We start from the raw sequence: 19,872 nt of genomic DNA, 5'->3' as shown, positions 1-19,872 counted from the left end.
GTTTTACACAAAAGTGTCAAGGGACTCAACAAGCCATGTGTCCTGTCAGTCATTAGGGCTCCCATGTTCTTTCTAATCGGAAACAGTGTAGAACTGAATTGGAAAGTTCAGAGTTAGTGACAAAATCTCTTGAGAAAAGGAGGATGGCACTTGTGAGCAAAAAACTCATGATCTTCAAATTATTCAACTGACGTGCCAAAAACCTTGACCATGTAGCGTGTTTTAGCTCTTGTAATGTTTATGTTTTGTATTCAAAGCAAAACACTCTTTTTTTTTTTTTTTTTTTTTTTTACACCTGTCTTGCTGTTTACTGTACTGCTTACACCATGTGGAGAAAGACTTAGTTAGTATTCCTGGTTGACTGGTTCAATTCCTGCTATGGGAGAGACTTTTTTTTGGGACTAGTGTCCACATTCCAAAGCCGACACGTGCCTTGCAGACAGAATCAGTTTAGGTTGGAACTGCTCTTTGCTGCCAAAAATGCAGACCACCAGATTTTTTGGATATTTATTTGCACAAAAGCTTATTTGATGTCATATCTCAAACCATTCATATCTCTCACTTTTAATTCCTGGGTGTTAAGGGACTCAACAAGCCTTTATCCCTGTCTGTCATTGGAGCTCCCCTTCCATCAATTGGTGATGTTTTGTTACTGAATGGAAAAGAGCTGTGACTCTCTAGCCAAGATAGTGGCAAAATCAGTTACGGAAACAAGGTACCAGTGCCCCATGTGAGAATCGAACTCACGACCTTCAGATTACGAGACTGACGCGCTACCTGCTGCGCTAACGAGGCAAGATGCATGTAATAATCTGCGGAAGTTGCTTGTGCAAAGCAGTACACCTCTTTTTTTTCATATTGTAAGTGAGCTGGCAGTAAATCTTCTCCCGTATGGTCTAGCGCTTAGGATTCCTGGTTTTCACCCAGGTGGCCTGGGTTCGACTCCCGGTATGGAAACACATCCTTTTCTACACCGTTGCCAACATTCAAAGACTGACGTGTGTTTTTAAAACAAACGTATTTCAGGTAGGATTTGTTTTTTTCAGGCAAAAATGCTGAACGCCCGCGTTTTGGCACTTCATTCTGACCCTTCACGCAAGATTCAATTTGGATTCGTAGCTCAACTCATTCTCAACCACCCCTTTTTACACCAAAGTGTCAAGAGACTCAACAACTCATGGGTCCTGTAAGTTATTTGGATTCCCATTTCCTTTCTAATGGAAAACGTAGAATTGAATGGAAAAGTTCTAAGTTGGTGACAAAATCTCTCGAGAAAAGGAGGGAACAGTGCCCCGTGTGAGGCTCAAACTCACAACCTTCAGATTACGAGACTGACGCACTACCTACTGCGCTAACGAAGCAAGTTGCACCTGCAGATCTGCAGAAGTTTATTGTGCATAGCAGAAAACTTATTTTTTTCATAATGTCACTGAGACGTTAGCGCATCTTTTCCCATATGGTCTAGCGGTTAGGATTCCTGGTTCTCACCCGGGTGGCCCGGGTTCGACTCCCGGTATGGGAATGCACCTTTATCTTAGCTACTGCCACCATTCAAAGACTGACGCGTGTTTTTCAATCAAAAATGTTTCTGGTAGATTTTCACTTTGCAACAAAAATACTTAACATTGGCGATGCATTATGACTTTTGCAAAAGATTTCCTTTTGTTTCATAGCTTAAGCCTTTTTCAACTACACAGTTTTACACAAAAGTGTCAAGGGACTCAACAAGCCATGTGTCCTGTCAGTCATTAGGGCTCCCATGTTCTTTCTAATCGGAAACAGTGTAGAACTGAATTGGAAAGTTCAGAGTTAGTGACAAAATCTCTTGAGAAAAGGAGGATGGCACTTGTGAGCAAAAAACTCATGATCTTCAAATTATTCAACTGACGTGCCAAAAACCTTGACCATGTAGCGTGTTTTAGCTCTTGTAATGTTTATGTTTTGTATTCAAAGCAAAACACTCTTTTTTTTTTTTTTTTTTTTTACACCTGTCTTGCTGTTTACTGTACTGCTTACACCATGTGGAGAAAGACTTAGTTAGTATTCCTGGTTGACTGGTTCAATTCCTGCTATGGGAGAGACTTTTTTTTGGGACTAGTGTCCACATTCCAAAGCCGACACGTGCCTTGCAGACAGAATCAGTTTAGGTTGGAACTGCTCTTTGCTGCCAAAAATGCAGACCACCAGATTTTTTGGATATTTATTTGCACAAAAGCTTATTTGATGTCATATCTCAAACCATTCATATCTCTCACTTTTAATTCCTGGGTGTTAAGGGACTCAACAAGCCTTTATCCCTGTCTGTCATTGGAGCTCCCCTTCCATCAATTGGTGATGTTTTGTTACTGAATGGAAAAGAGCTGTGACTCTCTAGCCAAGATAGTGGCAAAATCAGTTACGGAAACAAGGTACCAGTGCCCCATGTGAGAATCGAACTCACGACCTTCAGATTACGAGACTGACGCGCTACCTGCTGCGCTAACGAGGCAAGATGCATGTAATAATCTGCGGAAGTTGCTTGTGCAAAGCAGTACACCTCTTTTTTTTCATATTGTAAGTGAGCTGGCAGTAAATCTTCTCCCGTATGGTCTAGCGCTTAGGATTCCTGGTTTTCACCCAGGTGGCCTGGGTTCGACTCCCGGTATGGAAACACATCCTTTTCTACACCGTTGCCAACATTCAAAGACTGACGTGTGTTTTTAAAACAAACGTATTTCAGGTAGGATTTGTTTTTTTCAGGCAAAAATGCTGAACGCCCGCGTTTTGGCACTTCATTCTGACCCTTCACGCAAGATTCAATTTGGATTCGTAGCTCAACTCATTCTCAACCACCCCTTTTTACACCAAAGTGTCAAGAGACTCAACAACTCATGGGTCCTGTAAGTTATTTGGATTCCCATTTCCTTTCTAATGGAAAACGTAGAATTGAATGGAAAAGTTCTAAGTTGGTGACAAAATCTCTCGAGAAAAGGAGGGAACAGTGCCCCGTGTGAGGCTCAAACTCACAACCTTCAGATTACGAGACTGACGCACTACCTACTGCGCTAACGAAGCAAGTTGCACCTGCAGATCTGCAGAAGTTTATTGTGCATAGCAGAAAACTTATTTTTTTCATAATGTCACTGAGACGTTAGCGCATCTTTTCCCATATGGTCTAGCGGTTAGGATTCCTGGTTCTCACCCGGGTGGCCCGGGTTCGACTCCCGGTATGGGAATGCACCTTTATCTTAGCTACTGCCACCATTCAAAGACTGACGCGTGTTTTTCAATCAAAAATGTTTCTGGTAGATTTTCACTTTGCAACAAAAATACTTAACATTGGCGATGCATTATGACTTTTGCAAAAGATTTCCTTTTGTTTCATAGCTTAAGCCTTTTTCAACTACACAGTTTTACACAAAAGTGTCAAGGGACTCAACAAGCCATGTGTCCTGTCAGTCATTAGGGCTCCCATGTTCTTTCTAATCGGAAACAGTGTAGAACTGAATTGGAAAGTTCAGAGTTAGTGACAAAATCTCTTGAGAAAAGGAGGATGGCACTTGTGAGCAAAAAACTCATGATCTTCAAATTATTCAACTGACGTGCCAAAAACCTTGACCATGTAGCGTGTTTTAGCTCTTGTAATGTTTATGTTTTGTATTCAAAGCAAAACACTCTTTTTTTTTTTTTTTTTTTTTTTTTTACACCTGTCTTGCTGTTTACTGTACTGCTTACACCATGTGGAGAAAGACTTAGTTAGTATTCCTGGTTGACTGGTTCAATTCCTGCTATGGGAGAGACTTTTTTTTGGGACTAGTGTCCACATTCCAAAGCCGACACGTGCCTTGCAGACAGAATCAGTTTAGGTTGGAACTGCTCTTTGCTGCCAAAAATGCAGACCACCAGATTTTTTGGATATTTATTTGCACAAAAGCTTATTTGATGTCATATCTCAAACCATTCATATCTCTCACTTTTAATTCCTGGGTGTTAAGGGACTCAACAAGCCTTTATCCCTGTCTGTCATTGGAGCTCCCCTTCCATCAATTGGTGATGTTTTGTTACTGAATGGAAAAGAGCTGTGACTCTCTAGCCAAGATAGTGGCAAAATCAGTTACGGAAACAAGGTACCAGTGCCCCATGTGAGAATCGAACTCACGACCTTCAGATTACGAGACTGACGCGCTACCTGCTGCGCTAACGAGGCAAGATGCATGTAATAATCTGCGGAAGTTGCTTGTGCAAAGCAGTACACCTCTTTTTTTTCATATTGTAAGTGAGCTGGCAGTAAATCTTCTCCCGTATGGTCTAGCGCTTAGGATTCCTGGTTTTCACCCAGGTGGCCTGGGTTCGACTCCCGGTATGGAAACACATCCTTTTCTACACCGTTGCCAACATTCAAAGACTGACGTGTGTTTTTAAAACAAACGTATTTCAGGTAGGATTTGTTTTTTTCAGGCAAAAATGCTGAACGCCCGCGTTTTGGCACTTCATTCTGACCCTTCACGCAAGATTCAATTTGGATTCGTAGCTCAACTCATTCTCAACCACCCCTTTTTACACCAAAGTGTCAAGAGACTCAACAACTCATGGGTCCTGTAAGTTATTTGGATTCCCATTTCCTTTCTAATGGAAAACGTAGAATTGAATGGAAAAGTTCTAAGTTGGTGACAAAATCTCTCGAGAAAAGGAGGGAACAGTGCCCCGTGTGAGGCTCAAACTCACAACCTTCAGATTACGAGACTGACGCACTACCTACTGCGCTAACGAAGCAAGTTGCACCTGCAGATCTGCAGAAGTTTATTGTGCATAGCAGAAAACTTATTTTTTTCATAATGTCACTGAGACGTTAGCGCATCTTTTCCCATATGGTCTAGCGGTTAGGATTCCTGGTTCTCACCCGGGTGGCCCGGGTTCGACTCCCGGTATGGGAATGCACCTTTATCTTAGCTACTGCCACCATTCAAAGACTGACGCGTGTTTTTCAATCAAAAATGTTTCTGGTAGATTTTCACTTTGCAACAAAAATACTTAACATTGGCGATGCATTATGACTTTTGCAAAAGATTTCCTTTTGTTTCATAGCTTAAGCCTTTTTCAACTACACAGTTTTACACAAAAGTGTCAAGGGACTCAACAAGCCATGTGTCCTGTCAGTCATTAGGGCTCCCATGTTCTTTCTAATCGGAAACAGTGTAGAACTGAATTGGAAAGTTCAGAGTTAGTGACAAAATCTCTTGAGAAAAGGAGGATGGCACTTGTGAGCAAAAAACTCATGATCTTCAAATTATTCAACTGACGTGCCAAAAACCTTGACCATGTAGCGTGTTTTAGCTCTTGTAATGTTTATGTTTTGTATTCAAAGCAAAACACTCTTTTTTTTTTTTTTTTTTTTTTTACACCTGTCTTGCTGTTTACTGTACTGCTTACACCATGTGGAGAAAGACTTAGTTAGTATTCCTGGTTGACTGGTTCAATTCCTGCTATGGGAGAGACTTTTTTTTGGGACTAGTGTCCACATTCCAAAGCCGACACGTGCCTTGCAGACAGAATCAGTTTAGGTTGGAACTGCTCTTTGCTGCCAAAAATGCAGACCACCAGATTTTTTGGATATTTATTTGCACAAAAGCTTATTTGATGTCATATCTCAAACCATTCATATCTCTCACTTTTAATTCCTGGGTGTTAAGGGACTCAACAAGCCTTTATCCCTGTCTGTCATTGGAGCTCCCCTTCCATCAATTGGTGATGTTTTGTTACTGAATGGAAAAGAGCTGTGACTCTCTAGCCAAGATAGTGGCAAAATCAGTTACGGAAACAAGGTACCAGTGCCCCATGTGAGAATCGAACTCACGACCTTCAGATTACGAGACTGACGCGCTACCTGCTGCGCTAACGAGGCAAGATGCATGTAATAATCTGCGGAAGTTGCTTGTGCAAAGCAGTACACCTCTTTTTTTTCATATTGTAAGTGAGCTGGCAGTAAATCTTCTCCCGTATGGTCTAGCGCTTAGGATTCCTGGTTTTCACCCAGGTGGCCTGGGTTCGACTCCCGGTATGGAAACACATCCTTTTCTACACCGTTGCCAACATTCAAAGACTGACGTGTGTTTTTAAAACAAACGTATTTCAGGTAGGATTTGTTTTTTTCAGGCAAAAATGCTGAACGCCCGCGTTTTGGCACTTCATTCTGACCCTTCACGCAAGATTCAATTTGGATTCGTAGCTCAACTCATTCTCAACCACCCCTTTTTACACCAAAGTGTCAAGAGACTCAACAACTCATGGGTCCTGTAAGTTATTTGGATTCCCATTTCCTTTCTAATGGAAAACGTAGAATTGAATGGAAAAGTTCTAAGTTGGTGACAAAATCTCTCGAGAAAAGGAGGGAACAGTGCCCCGTGTGAGGCTCAAACTCACAACCTTCAGATTACGAGACTGACGCACTACCTACTGCGCTAACGAAGCAAGTTGCACCTGCAGATCTGCAGAAGTTTATTGTGCATAGCAGAAAACTTATTTTTTTCATAATGTCACTGAGACGTTAGCGCATCTTTTCCCATATGGTCTAGCGGTTAGGATTCCTGGTTCTCACCCGGGTGGCCCGGGTTCGACTCCCGGTATGGGAATGCACCTTTATCTTAGCTACTGCCACCATTCAAAGACTGACGCGTGTTTTTCAATCAAAAATGTTTCTGGTAGATTTTCACTTTGCAACAAAAATACTTAACATTGGCGATGCATTATGACTTTTGCAAAAGATTTCCTTTTGTTTCATAGCTTAAGCCTTTTTCAACTACACAGTTTTACACAAAAGTGTCAAGGGACTCAACAAGCCATGTGTCCTGTCAGTCATTAGGGCTCCCATGTTCTTTCTAATCGGAAACAGTGTAGAACTGAATTGGAAAGTTCAGAGTTAGTGACAAAATCTCTTGAGAAAAGGAGGATGGCACTTGTGAGCAAAAAACTCATGATCTTCAAATTATTCAACTGACGTGCCAAAAACCTTGACCATGTAGCGTGTTTTAGCTCTTGTAATGTTTATGCTTTGTATTCAAAGCAAAACACTCTTTTTTTTTTTTTTTTTTTTTTTTACACCTGTCTTGCTGTTTACTGTACTGCTTACACCATGTGGAGAAAGACTTAGTTAGTATTCCTGGTTGACTGGTTCAATTCCTGCTATGGGAGAGACTTTTTTTTGGGACTAGTGTCCACATTCCAAAGCCGACACGTGCCTTGCAGACAGAATCAGTTTAGGTTGGAACTGCTCTTTGCTGCCAAAAATGCAGACCACCAGATTTTTTGGATATTTATTTGCACAAAAGCTTATTTGATGTCATATCTCAAACCATTCATATCTCTCACTTTTAATTCCTGGGTGTTAAGGGACTCAACAAGCCTTTATCCCTGTCTGTCATTGGAGCTCCCCTTCCATCAATTGGTGATGTTTTGTTACTGAATGGAAAAGAGCTGTGACTCTCTAGCCAAGATAGTGGCAAAATCAGTTACGGAAACAAGGTACCAGTGCCCCATGTGAGAATCGAACTCACGACCTTCAGATTACGAGACTGACGCGCTACCTGCTGCGCTAACGAGGCAAGATGCATGTAATAATCTGCGGAAGTTGCTTGTGCAAAGCAGTACACCTCTTTTTTTTCATATTGTAAGTGAGCTGGCAGTAAATCTTCTCCCGTATGGTCTAGCGCTTAGGATTCCTGGTTTTCACCCAGGTGGCCTGGGTTCGACTCCCGGTATGGAAACACATCCTTTTCTACACCGTTGCCAACATTCAAAGACTGACGTGTGTTTTTAAAACAAACGTATTTCAGGTAGGATTTGTTTTTTTCAGGCAAAAATGCTGAACGCCCGCGTTTTGGCACTTCATTCTGACCCTTCACGCAAGATTCAATTTGGATTCGTAGCTCAACTCATTCTCAACCACCCCTTTTTACACCAAAGTGTCAAGAGACTCAACAACTCATGGGTCCTGTAAGTTATTTGGATTCCCATTTCCTTTCTAATGGAAAACGTAGAATTGAATGGAAAAGTTCTAAGTTGGTGACAAAATCTCTCGAGAAAAGGAGGGAACAGTGCCCCGTGTGAGGCTCAAACTCACAACCTTCAGATTACGAGACTGACGCACTACCTACTGCGCTAACGAAGCAAGTTGCACCTGCAGATCTGCAGAAGTTTATTGTGCATAGCAGAAAACTTTTTTTTTTCATAATGTCACTGAGACGTTAGCGCATCTTTTCCCATATGGTCTAGCGGTTAGGATTCCTGGTTCTCACCCGGGTGGCCCGGGTTCGACTCCCGGTATGGGAATGCACCTTTATCTTAGCTACTGCCACCATTCAAAGACTGACGCGTGTTTTTCAATCAAAAATGTTTCTGGTAGATTTTCACTTTGCAACAAAAATACTTAACATTGGCGATGCATTATGACTTTTGCAAAAGATTTCCTTTTGTTTCATAGCTTAAGCCTTTTTCAACTACACAGTTTTACACAAAAGTGTCAAGGGACTCAACAAGCCATGTGTCCTGTCAGTCATTAGGGCTCCCATGTTCTTTCTAATCGGAAACAGTGTAGAACTGAATTGGAAAGTTCAGAGTTAGTGACAAAATCTCTTGAGAAAAGGAGGATGGCACTTGTGAGCAAAAAACTCATGATCTTCAAATTATTCAACTGACGTGCCAAAAACCTTGACCATGTAGCGTGTTTTAGCTCTTGTAATGTTTATGCTTTGTATTCAAAGCAAAACACTCTTTTTTTTTTTTTTTTTTTTTTTTACACCTGTCTTGCTGTTTACTGTACTGCTTACACCATGTGGAGAAAGACTTAGTTAGTATTCCTGGTTGACTGGTTCAATTCCTGCTATGGGAGAGACTTTTTTTTGGGACTAGTGTCCACATTCCAAAGCCGACACGTGCCTTGCAGACAGAATCAGTTTAGGTTGGAACTGCTCTTTGCTGCCAAAAATGCAGACCACCAGATTTTTTGGATATTTATTTGCACAAAAGCTTATTTGATGTCATATCTCAAACCATTCATATCTCTCACTTTTAATTCCTGGGTGTTAAGGGACTCAACAAGCCTTTATCCCTGTCTGTCATTGGAGCTCCCCTTCCATCAATTGGTGATGTTTTGTTACTGAATGGAAAAGAGCTGTGACTCTCTAGCCAAGATAGTGGCAAAATCAGTTACGGAAACAAGGTACCAGTGCCCCATGTGAGAATCGAACTCACGACCTTCAGATTACGAGACTGACGCGCTACCTGCTGCGCTAACGAGGCAAGATGCATGTAATAATCTGCGGAAGTTGCTTGTGCAAAGCAGTACACCTCTTTTTTTTCATATTGTAAGTGAGCTGGCAGTAAATCTTCTCCCGTATGGTCTAGCGCTTAGGATTCCTGGTTTTCACCCAGGTGGCCTGGGTTCGACTCCCGGTATGGAAACACATCCTTTTCTACACCGTTGCCAACATTCAAAGACTGACGTGTGTTTTTAAAACAAACGTATTTCAGGTAGGATTTGTTTTTTTCAGGCAAAAATGCTGAACGCCCGCGTTTTGGCACTTCATTCTGACCCTTCACGCAAGATTCAATTTGGATTCGTAGCTCAACTCATTCTCAACCACCCCTTTTTACACCAAAGTGTCAAGAGACTCAACAACTCATGGGTCCTGTAAGTTATTTGGATTCCCATTTCCTTTCTAATGGAAAACGTAGAATTGAATGGAAAAGTTCTAAGTTGGTGACAAAATCTCTCGAGAAAAGGAGGGAACAGTGCCCCGTGTGAGGCTCAAACTCACAACCTTCAGATTACGAGACTGACGCACTACCTACTGCGCTAACGAAGCAAGTTGCACCTGCAGATCTGCAGAAGTTTATTGTGCATAGCAGAAAACTTATTTTTTTCATAATGTCACTGAGACGTTAGCGCATCTTTTCCCATATGGTCTAGCGGTTAGGATTCCTGGTTCTCACCCGGGTGGCCCGGGTTCGACTCCCGGTATGGGAATGCACCTTTATCTTAGCTACTGCCACCATTCAAAGACTGACGCGTGTTTTTCAATCAAAAATGTTTCTGGTAGATTTTCACTTTGCAACAAAAATACTTAACATTGGCGATGCATTATGACTTTTGCAAAAGATTTCCTTTTGTTTCATAGCTTAAGCCTTTTTCAACTACACAGTTTTACACAAAAGTGTCAAGGGACTCAACAAGCCATGTGTCCTGTCAGTCATTAGGGCTCCCATGTTCTTTCTAATCGGAAACAGTGTAGAACTGAATTGGAAAGTTCAGAGTTAGTGACAAAATCTCTTGAGAAAAGGAGGATGGCACTTGTGAGCAAAAAACTCATGATCTTCAAATTATTCAACTGACGTGCCAAAAACCTTGACCATGTAGCGTGTTTTAGCTCTTGTAATGTTTATGCTTTGTATTCAAAGCAAAACACTCTTTTTTTTTTTTTTTTTTTTTTTTACACCTGTCTTGCTGTTTACTGTACTGCTTACACCATGTGGAGAAAGACTTAGTTAGTATTCCTGGTTGACTGGTTCAATTCCTGCTATGGGAGAGACTTTTTTTTGGGACTAGTGTCCACATTCCAAAGCCGACACGTGCCTTGCAGACAGAATCAGTTTAGGTTGGAACTGCTCTTTGCTGCCAAAAATGCAGACCACCAGATTTTTTGGATATTTATTTGCACAAAAGCTTATTTGATGTCATATCTCAAACCATTCATATCTCTCACTTTTAATTCCTGGGTGTTAAGGGACTCAACAAGCCTTTATCCCTGTCTGTCATTGGAGCTCCCCTTCCATCAATTGGTGATGTTTTGTTACTGAATGGAAAAGAGCTGTGACTCTCTAGCCAAGATAGTGGCAAAATCAGTTACGGAAACAAGGTACCAGTGCCCCATGTGAGAATCGAACTCACGACCTTCAGATTACGAGACTGACGCGCTACCTGCTGCGCTAACGAGGCAAGATGCATGTAATAATCTGCGGAAGTTGCTTGTGCAAAGCAGTACACCTCTTTTTTTTCATATTGTAAGTGAGCTGGCAGTAAATCTTCTCCCGTATGGTCTAGCGCTTAGGATTCCTGGTTTTCACCCAGGTGGCCTGGGTTCGACTCCCGGTATGGAAACACATCCTTTTCTACACCGTTGCCAACATTCAAAGACTGACGTGTGTTTTTAAAACAAACGTATTTCAGGTAGGATTTGTTTTTTTCAGGCAAAAATGCTGAACGCCCGCGTTTTGGCACTTCATTCTGACCCTTCACGCAAGATTCAATTTGGATTCGTAGCTCAACTCATTCTCAACCACCCCTTTTTACACCAAAGTGTCAAGAGACTCAACAACTCATGGGTCCTGTAAGTTATTTGGATTCCCATTTCCTTTCTAATGGAAAACGTAGAATTGAATGGAAAAGTTCTAAGTTGGTGACAAAATCTCTCGAGAAAAGGAGGGAACAGTGCCCCGTGTGAGGCTCAAACTCACAACCTTCAGATTACGAGACTGACGCACTACCTACTGCGCTAACGAAGCAAGTTGCACCTGCAGATCTGCAGAAGTTTATTGTGCATAGCAGAAAACTTTTTTTTTTCATAATGTCACTGAGACGTTAGCGCATCTTTTCCCATATGGTCTAGCGGTTAGGATTCCTGGTTCTCACCCGGGTGGCCCGGGTTCGACTCCCGGTATGGGAATGCACCTTTATCTTAGCTACTGCCACCATTCAAAGACTGACGCGTGTTTTTCAATCAAAAATGTTTCTGGTAGATTTTCACTTTGCAACAAAAATACTTAACATTGGCGATGCATTATGACTTTTGCAAAAGATTTCCTTTTGTTTCATAGCTTAAGCCTTTTTCAACTACACAGTTTTACACAAAAGTGTCAAGGGACTCAACAAGCCATGTGTCCTGTCAGTCATTAGGGCTCCCATGTTCTTTCTAATCGGAAACAGTGTAGAACTGAATTGGAAAGTTCAGAGTTAGTGACAAAATCTCTTGAGAAAAGGAGGATGGCACTTGTGAGCAAAAAACTCATGATCTTCAAATTATTCAACTGACGTGCCAAAAACCTTGACCATGTAGCGTGTTTTAGCTCTTGTAATGTTTATGCTTTGTATTCAAAGCAAAACACTCTTTTTTTTTTTTTTTTTTTTTTTTACACCTGTCTTGCTGTTTACTGTACTGCTTACACCATGTGGAGAAAGACTTAGTTAGTATTCCTGGTTGACTGGTTCAATTCCTGCTATGGGAGAGACTTTTTTTTGGGACTAGTGTCCACATTCCAAAGCCGACACGTGCCTTGCAGACAGAATCAGTTTAGGTTGGAACTGCTCTTTGCTGCCAAAAATGCAGACCACCAGATTTTTTGGATATTTATTTGCACAAAAGCTTATTTGATGTCATATCTCAAACCATTCATATCTCTCACTTTTAATTCCTGGGTGTTAAGGGACTCAACAAGCCTTTATCCCTGTCTGTCATTGGAGCTCCCCTTCCATCAATTGGTGATGTTTTGTTACTGAATGGAAAAGAGCTGTGACTCTCTAGCCAAGATAGTGGCAAAATCAGTTACGGAAACAAGGTACCAGTGCCCCATGTGAGAATCGAACTCACGACCTTCAGATTACGAGACTGACGCGCTACCTGCTGCGCTAACGAGGCAAGATGCATGTAATAATCTGCGGAAGTTGCTTGTGCAAAGCAGTACACCTCTTTTTTTTCATATTGTAAGTGAGCTGGCAGTAAATCTTCTCCCGTATGGTCTAGCGCTTAGGATTCCTGGTTTTCACCCAGGTGGCCTGGGTTCGACTCCCGGTATGGAAACACATCCTTTTCTACACCGTTGCCAACATTCAAAGACTGACGTGTGTTTTTAAAACAAACGTATTTCAGGTAGGATTTGTTTTTTTCAGGCAAAAATGCTGAACGCCCGCGTTTTGGCACTTCATTCTGACCCTTCACGCAAGATTCAATTTGGATTCGTAGCTCAACTCATTCTCAACCACCCCTTTTTACACCAAAGTGTCAAGAGACTCAACAACTCATGGGTCCTGTAAGTTATTTGGATTCCCATTTCCTTTCTAATGGAAAACGTAGAATTGAATGGAAAAGTTCTAAGTTGGTGACAAAATCTCTCGAGAAAAGGAGGGAACAGTGCCCCGTGTGAGGCTCAAACTCACAACCTTCAGATTACGAGACTGACGCACTACCTACTGCGCTAACGAAGCAAGTTGCACCTGCAGATCTGCAGAAGTTTATTGTGCATAGCAGAAAACTTATTTTTTTCATAATGTCACTGAGACGTTAGCGCATCTTTTCCCATATGGTCTAGCGGTTAGGATTCCTGGTTCTCACCCGGGTGGCCCGGGTTCGACTCCCGGTATGGGAATGCACCTTTATCTTAGCTACTGCCACCATTCAAAGACTGACGCGTGTTTTTCAATCAAAAATGTTTCTGGTAGATTTTCACTTTGCAACAAAAATACTTAACATTGGCGATGCATTATGACTTTTGCAAAAGATTTCCTTTTGTTTCATAGCTTAAGCCTTTTTCAACTACACAGTTTTACACAAAAGTGTCAAGGGACTCAACAAGCCATGTGTCCTGTCAGTCATTAGGGCTCCCATGTTCTTTCTAATCGGAAACAGTGTAGAACTGAATTGGAAAGTTCAGAGTTAGTGACAAAATCTCTTGAGAAAAGGAGGATGGCACTTGTGAGCAAAAAACTCATGATCTTCAAATTATTCAACTGACGTGCCAAAAACCTTGACCATGTAGCGTGTTTTAGCTCTTGTAATGTTTATGTTTTGTATTCAAAGCAAAACACTCTTTTTTTTTTTTTTTTTTTTTTTACACCTGTCTTGCTGTTTACTGTACTGCTTACACCATGTGGAGAAAGACTTAGTTAGTATTCCTGGTTGACTGGTTCAATTCCTGCTATGGGAGAGACTTTTTTTTGGGACTAGTGTCCACATTCCAAAGCCGACACGTGCCTTGCAGACAGAATCAGTTTAGGTTGGAACTGCTCTTTGCTGCCAAAAATGCAGACCACCAGATTTTTTGGATATTTATTTGCACAAAAGCTTATTTGATGTCATATCTCAAACCATTCATATCTCTCACTTTTAATTCCTGGGTGTTAAGGGACTCAACAAGCCTTTATCCCTGTCTGTCATTGGAGCTCCCCTTCCATCAATTGGTGATGTTTTGTTACTGAATGGAAAAGAGCTGTGACTCTCTAGCCAAGATAGTGGCAAAATCAGTTACGGAAACAAGGTACCAGTGCCCCATGTGAGAATCGAACTCACGACCTTCAGATTACGAGACTGACGCGCTACCTGCTGCGCTAACGAGGCAAGATGCATGTAATAATCTGCGGAAGTTGCTTGTGCAAAGCAGTACACCTCTTTTTTTTCATATTGTAAGTGAGCTGGCAGTAAATCTTCTCCCGTATGGTCTAGCGCTTAGGATTCCTGGTTTTCACCCAGGTGGCCTGGGTTCGACTCCCGGTATGGAAACACATCCTTTTCTACACCGTTGCCAACATTCAAAGACTGACGTGTGTTTTTAAAACAAACGTATTTCAGGTAGGATTTGTTTTTTTCAGGCAAAAATGCTGAACGCCCGCGTTTTGGCACTTCATTCTGACCCTTCACGCAAGATTCAATTTGGATTCGTAGCTCAACTCATTCTCAACCACCCCTTTTTACACCAAAGTGTCAAGAGACTCAACAACTCATGGGTCCTGTAAGTTATTTGGATTCCCATTTCCTTTCTAATGGAAAACGTAGAATTGAATGGAAAAGTTCTAAGTTGGTGACAAAATCTCTCGAGAAAAGGAGGGAACAGTGCCCCGTGTGAGGCTCAAACTCACAACCTTCAGATTACGAGACTGACGCACTACCTACTGCGCTAACGAAGCAAGTTGCACCTGCAGATCTGCAGAAGTTTATTGTGCATAGCAGAAAACTTTTTTTTTTCATAATGTCACTGAGACGTTAGCGCATCTTTTCCCATATGGTCTAGCGGTTAGGATTCCTGGTTCTCACCCGGGTGGCCCGGGTTCGACTCCCGGTATGGGAATGCACCTTTATCTTAGCTACTGCCACCATTCAAAGACTGACGCGTGTTTTTCAATCAAAAATGTTTCTGGTAGATTTTCACTTTGCAACAAAAATACTTAACATTGGCGATGCATTATGACTTTTGCAAAAGATTTCCTTTTGTTTCATAGCTTAAGCCTTTTTCAACTACACAGTTTTACACAAAAGTGTCAAGGGACTCAACAAGCCATGTGTCCTGTCAGTCATTAGGGCTCCCATGTTCTTTCTAATCGGAAACAGTGTAGAACTGAATTGGAAAGTTCAGAGTTAGTGACAAAATCTCTTGAGAAAAGGAGGATGGCACTTGTGAGCAAAAAACTCATGATCTTCAAATTATTCAACTGACGTGCCAAAAACCTTGACCATGTAGCGTGTTTTAGCTCTTGTAATGTTTATGCTTTGTATTCAAAGCAAAACACTCTTTTTTTTTTTTTTTTTTTTTTTTACACCTGTCTTGCTGTTTACTGTACTGCTTACACCATGTGGAGAAAGACTTAGTTAGTATTCCTGGTTGACTGGTTCAATTCCTGCTATGGGAGAGACTTTTTTTTGGGACTAGTGTCCACATTCCAAAGCCGACACGTGCCTTGCAGACAGAATCAGTTTAGGTTGGAACTGCTCTTTGCTGCCAAAAATGCAGACCACCAGATTTTTTGGATATTTATTTGCACAAAAGCTTATTTGATGTCATATCTCAAACCATTCATATCTCTCACTTTTAATTCCTGGGTGTTAAGGGACTCAACAAGCCTTTATCCCTGTCTGTCATTGGAGCTCCCCTTCCATCAATTGGTGATGTTTTGTTACTGAATGGAAAAGAGCTGTGACTCTCTAGCCAAGATAGTGGCAAAATCAGTTACGGAAACAAGGTACCAGTGCCCCATGTGAGAATCGAACTCACGACCTTCAGATTACGAGACTGACGCGCTACCTGCTGCGCTAACGAGGCAAGATGCATGTAATAATCTGCGGAAGTTGCTTGTGCAAAGCAGTACACCTCTTTTTTTTCATATTGTAAGTGAGCTGGCAGTAAATCTTCTCCCGTATGGTCTAGCGCTTAGGATTCCTGGTTTTCACCCAGGTGGCCTGGGTTCGACTCCCGGTATGGAAACACATCCTTTTCTACACCGTTGCCAACATTCAAAGACTGACGTGTGTTTTTAAAACAAACGTATTTCAGGTAGGATTTGTTTTTTTCAGGCAAAAATGCTGAACGCCCGCGTTTTGGCACTTCATTCTGACCCTTCACGCAAGATTCAATTTGGATTCGTAGCTCAACTCATTCTCAACCACCCCTTTTTACACCAAAGTGTCAAGAGACTCAACAACTCATGGGTCCTGTAAGTTATTTGGATTCCCATTTCCTTTCTAATGGAAAACGTAGAATTGAATGGAAAAGTTCTAAGTTGGTGACAAAATCTCTCGAGAAAAGGAGGGAACAGTGCCCCGTGTGAGGCTCAAACTCACAACCTTCAGATTACGAGACTGACGCACTACCTACTGCGCTAACGAAGCAAGTTGCACCTGCAGATCTGCAGAAGTTTATTGTGCATAGCAGAAAACTTATTTTTTTCATAATGTCACTGAGACGTTAGCGCATCTTTTCCCATATGGTCTAGCGGTTAGGATTCCTGGTTCTCACCCGGGTGGCCCGGGTTCGACTCCCGGTATGGGAATGCACCTTTATCTTAGCTACTGCCACCATTCAAAGACTGACGCGTGTTTTTCAATCAAAAATGTTTCTGGTAGATTTTCACTTTGCAACAAAAATACTTAACATTGGCGATGCATTATGACTTTTGCAAAAGATTTCCTTTTGTTTCATAGCTTAAGCCTTTTTCAACTACACAGTTTTACACAAAAGTGTCAAGGGACTCAACAAGCCATGTGTCCTGTCAGTCATTAGGGCTCCCATGTTCTTTCTAATCGGAAACAGTGTAGAACTGAATTGGAAAGTTCAGAGTTAGTGACAAAATCTCTTGAGAAAAGGAGGATGGCACTTGTGAGCAAAAAACTCATGATCTTCAAATTATTCAACTGACGTGCCAAAAACCTTGACCATGTAGCGTGTTTTAGCTCTTGTAATGTTTATGCTTTGTATTCAAAGCAAAACACTCTTTTTTTTTTTTTTTTTTTTTTTTACACCTGTCTTGCTGTTTACTGTACTGCTTACACCATGTGGAGAAAGACTTAGTTAGTATTCCTGGTTGACTGGTTCAATTCCTGCTATGGGAGAGACTTTTTTTTGGGACTAGTGTCCACATTCCAAAGCCGACACGTGCCTTGCAGACAGAATCAGTTTAGGTTGGAACTGCTCTTTGCTGCCAAAAATGCAGACCACCAGATTTTTTGGATATTTATTTGCACAAAAGCTTATTTGATGTCATATCTCAAACCATTCATATCTCTCACTTTTAATTCCTGGGTGTTAAGGGACTCAACAAGCCTTTATCCCTGTCTGTCATTGGAGCTCCCCTTCCATCAATTGGTGATGTTTTGTTACTGAATGGAAAAGAGCTGTGACTCTCTAGCCAAGATAGTGGCAAAATCAGTTACGGAAACAAGGTACCAGTGCCCCATGTGAGAATCGAACTCACGACCTTCAGATTACGAGACTGACGCGCTACCTGCTGCGCTAACGAGGCAAGATGCATGTAATAATCTGCGGAAGTTGCTTGTGCAAAGCAGTACACCTCTTTTTTTTCATATTGTAAGTGAGCTGGCAGTAAATCTTCTCCCGTATGGTCTAGCGCTTAGGATTCCTGGTTTTCACCCAGGTGGCCTGGGTTCGACTCCCGGTATGGAAACACATCCTTTTCTACACCGTTGCCAACATTCAAAGACTGACGTGTGTTTTTAAAACAAACGTATTTCAGGTAGGATTTGTTTTTTTCAGGCAAAAATGCTGAACGCCCGCGTTTTGGCACTTCATTCTGACCCTTCACGCAAGATTCAATTTGGATTCGTAGCTCAACTCATTCTCAACCACCCCTTTTTACACCAAAGTGTCAAGAGACTCAACAACTCATGGGTCCTGTAAGTTATTTGGATTCCCATTTCCTTTCTAATGGAAAACGTAGAATTGAATGGAAAAGTTCTAAGTTGGTGACAAAATCTCTCGAGAAAAGGAGGGAACAGTGCCCCGTGTGAGGCTCAAACTCACAACCTTCAGATTACGAGACTGACGCACTACCTACTGCGCTAACGAAGCAAGTTGCACCTGCAGATCTGCAGAAGTTTATTGTGCATAGCAGAAAACTTTTTTTTTTCATAATGTCACTGAGACGTTAGCGCATCTTTTCCCATATGGTCTAGCGGTTAGGATTCCTGGTTCTCACCCGGGTGGCCCGGGTTCGACTCCCGGTATGGGAATGCACCTTTATCTTAGCTACTGCCACCATTCAAAGACTGACGCGTGTTTTTCAATCAAAAATGTTTCTGGTAGATTTTCACTTTGCAACAAAAATACTTAACATTGGCGATGCATTATGACTTTTGCAAAAGATTTCCTTTTGTTTCATAGCTTAAGCCTTTTTCAACTACACAGTTTTACACAAAAGTGTCAAGGGACTCAACAAGCCATGTGTCCTGTCAGTCATTAGGGCTCCCATGTTCTTTCTAATCGGAAACAGTGTAGAACTGAATTGGAAAGTTCAGAGTTAGTGACAAAATCTCTTGAGAAAAGGAGGATGGCACTTGTGAGCAAAAAACTCATGATCTTCAAATTATTCAACTGACGTGCCAAAAACCTTGACCATGTAGCGTGTTTTAGCTCTTGTAATGTTTATGCTTTGTATTCAAAGCAAAACACTCTTTTTTTTTTTTTTTTTTTTTTTTACACCTGTCTTGCTGTTTACTGTACTGCTTACACCATGTGGAGAAAGACTTAGTTAGTATTCCTGGTTGACTGGTTCAATTCCTGCTATGGGAGAGACTTTTTTTTGGGACTAGTGTCCACATTCCAAAGCCGACACGTGCCTTGCAGACAGAATCAGTTTAGGTTGGAACTGCTCTTTGCTGCCAAAAATGCAGACCACCAGATTTTTTGGATATTTATTTGCACAAAAGCTTATTTGATGTCATATCTCAAACCATTCATATCTCTCACTTTTAATTCCTGGGTGTTAAGGGACTCAACAAGCCTTTATCCCTGTCTGTCATTGGAGCTCCCCTTCCATCAATTGGTGATGTTTTGTTACTGAATGGAAAAGAGCTGTGACTCTCTAGCCAAGATAGTGGCAAAATCAGTTACGGAAACAAGGTACCAGTGCCCCATGTGAGAATCGAACTCACGACCTTCAGATTACGAGACTGACGCGCTACCTGCTGCGCTAACGAGGCAAGATGCATGTAATAATCTGCGGAAGTTGCTTGTGCAAAGCAGTACACCTCTTTTTTTTCATATTGTAAGTGAGCTGGCAGTAAATCTTCTCCCGTATGGTCTAGCGCTTAGGATTCCTGGTTTTCACCCAGGTGGCCTGGGTTCGACTCCCGGTATGGAAACACATCCTTTTCTACACCGTTGCCAACATTCAAAGACTGACGTGTGTTTTTAAAACAAACGTATTTCAGGTAGGATTTGTTTTTTTCAGGCAAAAATGCTGAACGCCCGCGTTTTGGCACTTCATTCTGACCCTTCACGCAAGATTCAATTTGGATTCGTAGCTCAACTCATTCTCAACCACCCCTTTTTACACCAAAGTGTCAAGAGACTCAACAACTCATGGGTCCTGTAAGTTATTTGGATTCCCATTTCCTTTCTAAT

General features: G+C 41.7%; 12 non-coding genes across 12 annotated transcripts; all 12 read right to left on the bottom strand.

Annotated features, from left to right (window-relative positions):
• Positions 1 to 722: 722 nt before the first annotated feature.
• TRNAT-CGU (transfer RNA threonine (anticodon CGU)) lies at positions 723 to 795 on the bottom strand. Its single transcript has one exon. It is a non-coding gene; the product is annotated as a tRNA-Thr (tRNA).
• Positions 796 to 2,415: 1,620 nt separating this feature from the next.
• Positions 2,416 to 2,488, bottom strand: TRNAT-CGU (transfer RNA threonine (anticodon CGU)). The gene has a single exon. It is a non-coding gene; the product is annotated as a tRNA-Thr (tRNA).
• A 1,625-nt stretch (positions 2,489 to 4,113) lies between these two features.
• On the bottom strand, positions 4,114 to 4,186 carry TRNAT-CGU (transfer RNA threonine (anticodon CGU)). The gene has a single exon. It is a non-coding gene; the product is annotated as a tRNA-Thr (tRNA).
• Positions 4,187 to 5,808: 1,622 nt separating this feature from the next.
• On the bottom strand, positions 5,809 to 5,881 carry TRNAT-CGU (transfer RNA threonine (anticodon CGU)). The gene has a single exon. It is a non-coding gene; the product is annotated as a tRNA-Thr (tRNA).
• A 1,623-nt stretch (positions 5,882 to 7,504) lies between these two features.
• On the bottom strand, positions 7,505 to 7,577 carry TRNAT-CGU (transfer RNA threonine (anticodon CGU)). The gene has a single exon. It is a non-coding gene; the product is annotated as a tRNA-Thr (tRNA).
• A 1,623-nt stretch (positions 7,578 to 9,200) lies between these two features.
• On the bottom strand, positions 9,201 to 9,273 carry TRNAT-CGU (transfer RNA threonine (anticodon CGU)). Its single transcript has one exon. It is a non-coding gene; the product is annotated as a tRNA-Thr (tRNA).
• Positions 9,274 to 10,896: 1,623 nt separating this feature from the next.
• Positions 10,897 to 10,969, bottom strand: TRNAT-CGU (transfer RNA threonine (anticodon CGU)). The gene has a single exon. It is a non-coding gene; the product is annotated as a tRNA-Thr (tRNA).
• Positions 10,970 to 12,592: 1,623 nt separating this feature from the next.
• On the bottom strand, positions 12,593 to 12,665 carry TRNAT-CGU (transfer RNA threonine (anticodon CGU)). Its single transcript has one exon. It is a non-coding gene; the product is annotated as a tRNA-Thr (tRNA).
• A 1,622-nt stretch (positions 12,666 to 14,287) lies between these two features.
• On the bottom strand, positions 14,288 to 14,360 carry TRNAT-CGU (transfer RNA threonine (anticodon CGU)). The gene has a single exon. It is a non-coding gene; the product is annotated as a tRNA-Thr (tRNA).
• A 1,623-nt stretch (positions 14,361 to 15,983) lies between these two features.
• TRNAT-CGU (transfer RNA threonine (anticodon CGU)) lies at positions 15,984 to 16,056 on the bottom strand. Its single transcript has one exon. It is a non-coding gene; the product is annotated as a tRNA-Thr (tRNA).
• Positions 16,057 to 17,679: 1,623 nt separating this feature from the next.
• Positions 17,680 to 17,752, bottom strand: TRNAT-CGU (transfer RNA threonine (anticodon CGU)). The gene has a single exon. It is a non-coding gene; the product is annotated as a tRNA-Thr (tRNA).
• Positions 17,753 to 19,375: 1,623 nt separating this feature from the next.
• TRNAT-CGU (transfer RNA threonine (anticodon CGU)) lies at positions 19,376 to 19,448 on the bottom strand. The gene has a single exon. It is a non-coding gene; the product is annotated as a tRNA-Thr (tRNA).
• Between the last annotated feature and the right edge of the window lie 424 nt (positions 19,449 to 19,872).

The sequence above is a fragment of the Phyllobates terribilis genome, unplaced genomic scaffold, assembly GCF_046119375.1.
Source record: "Phyllobates terribilis strain yellow unplaced genomic scaffold, ASM4611937v1 Scaffold_1042__1_contigs__length_457206, whole genome shotgun sequence".
In the NCBI taxonomy this organism is placed as follows: domain Eukaryota; kingdom Metazoa; phylum Chordata; class Amphibia; order Anura; family Dendrobatidae; genus Phyllobates; species Phyllobates terribilis.
This window is presented reverse-complemented; position numbering and strand designations above follow the sequence as displayed.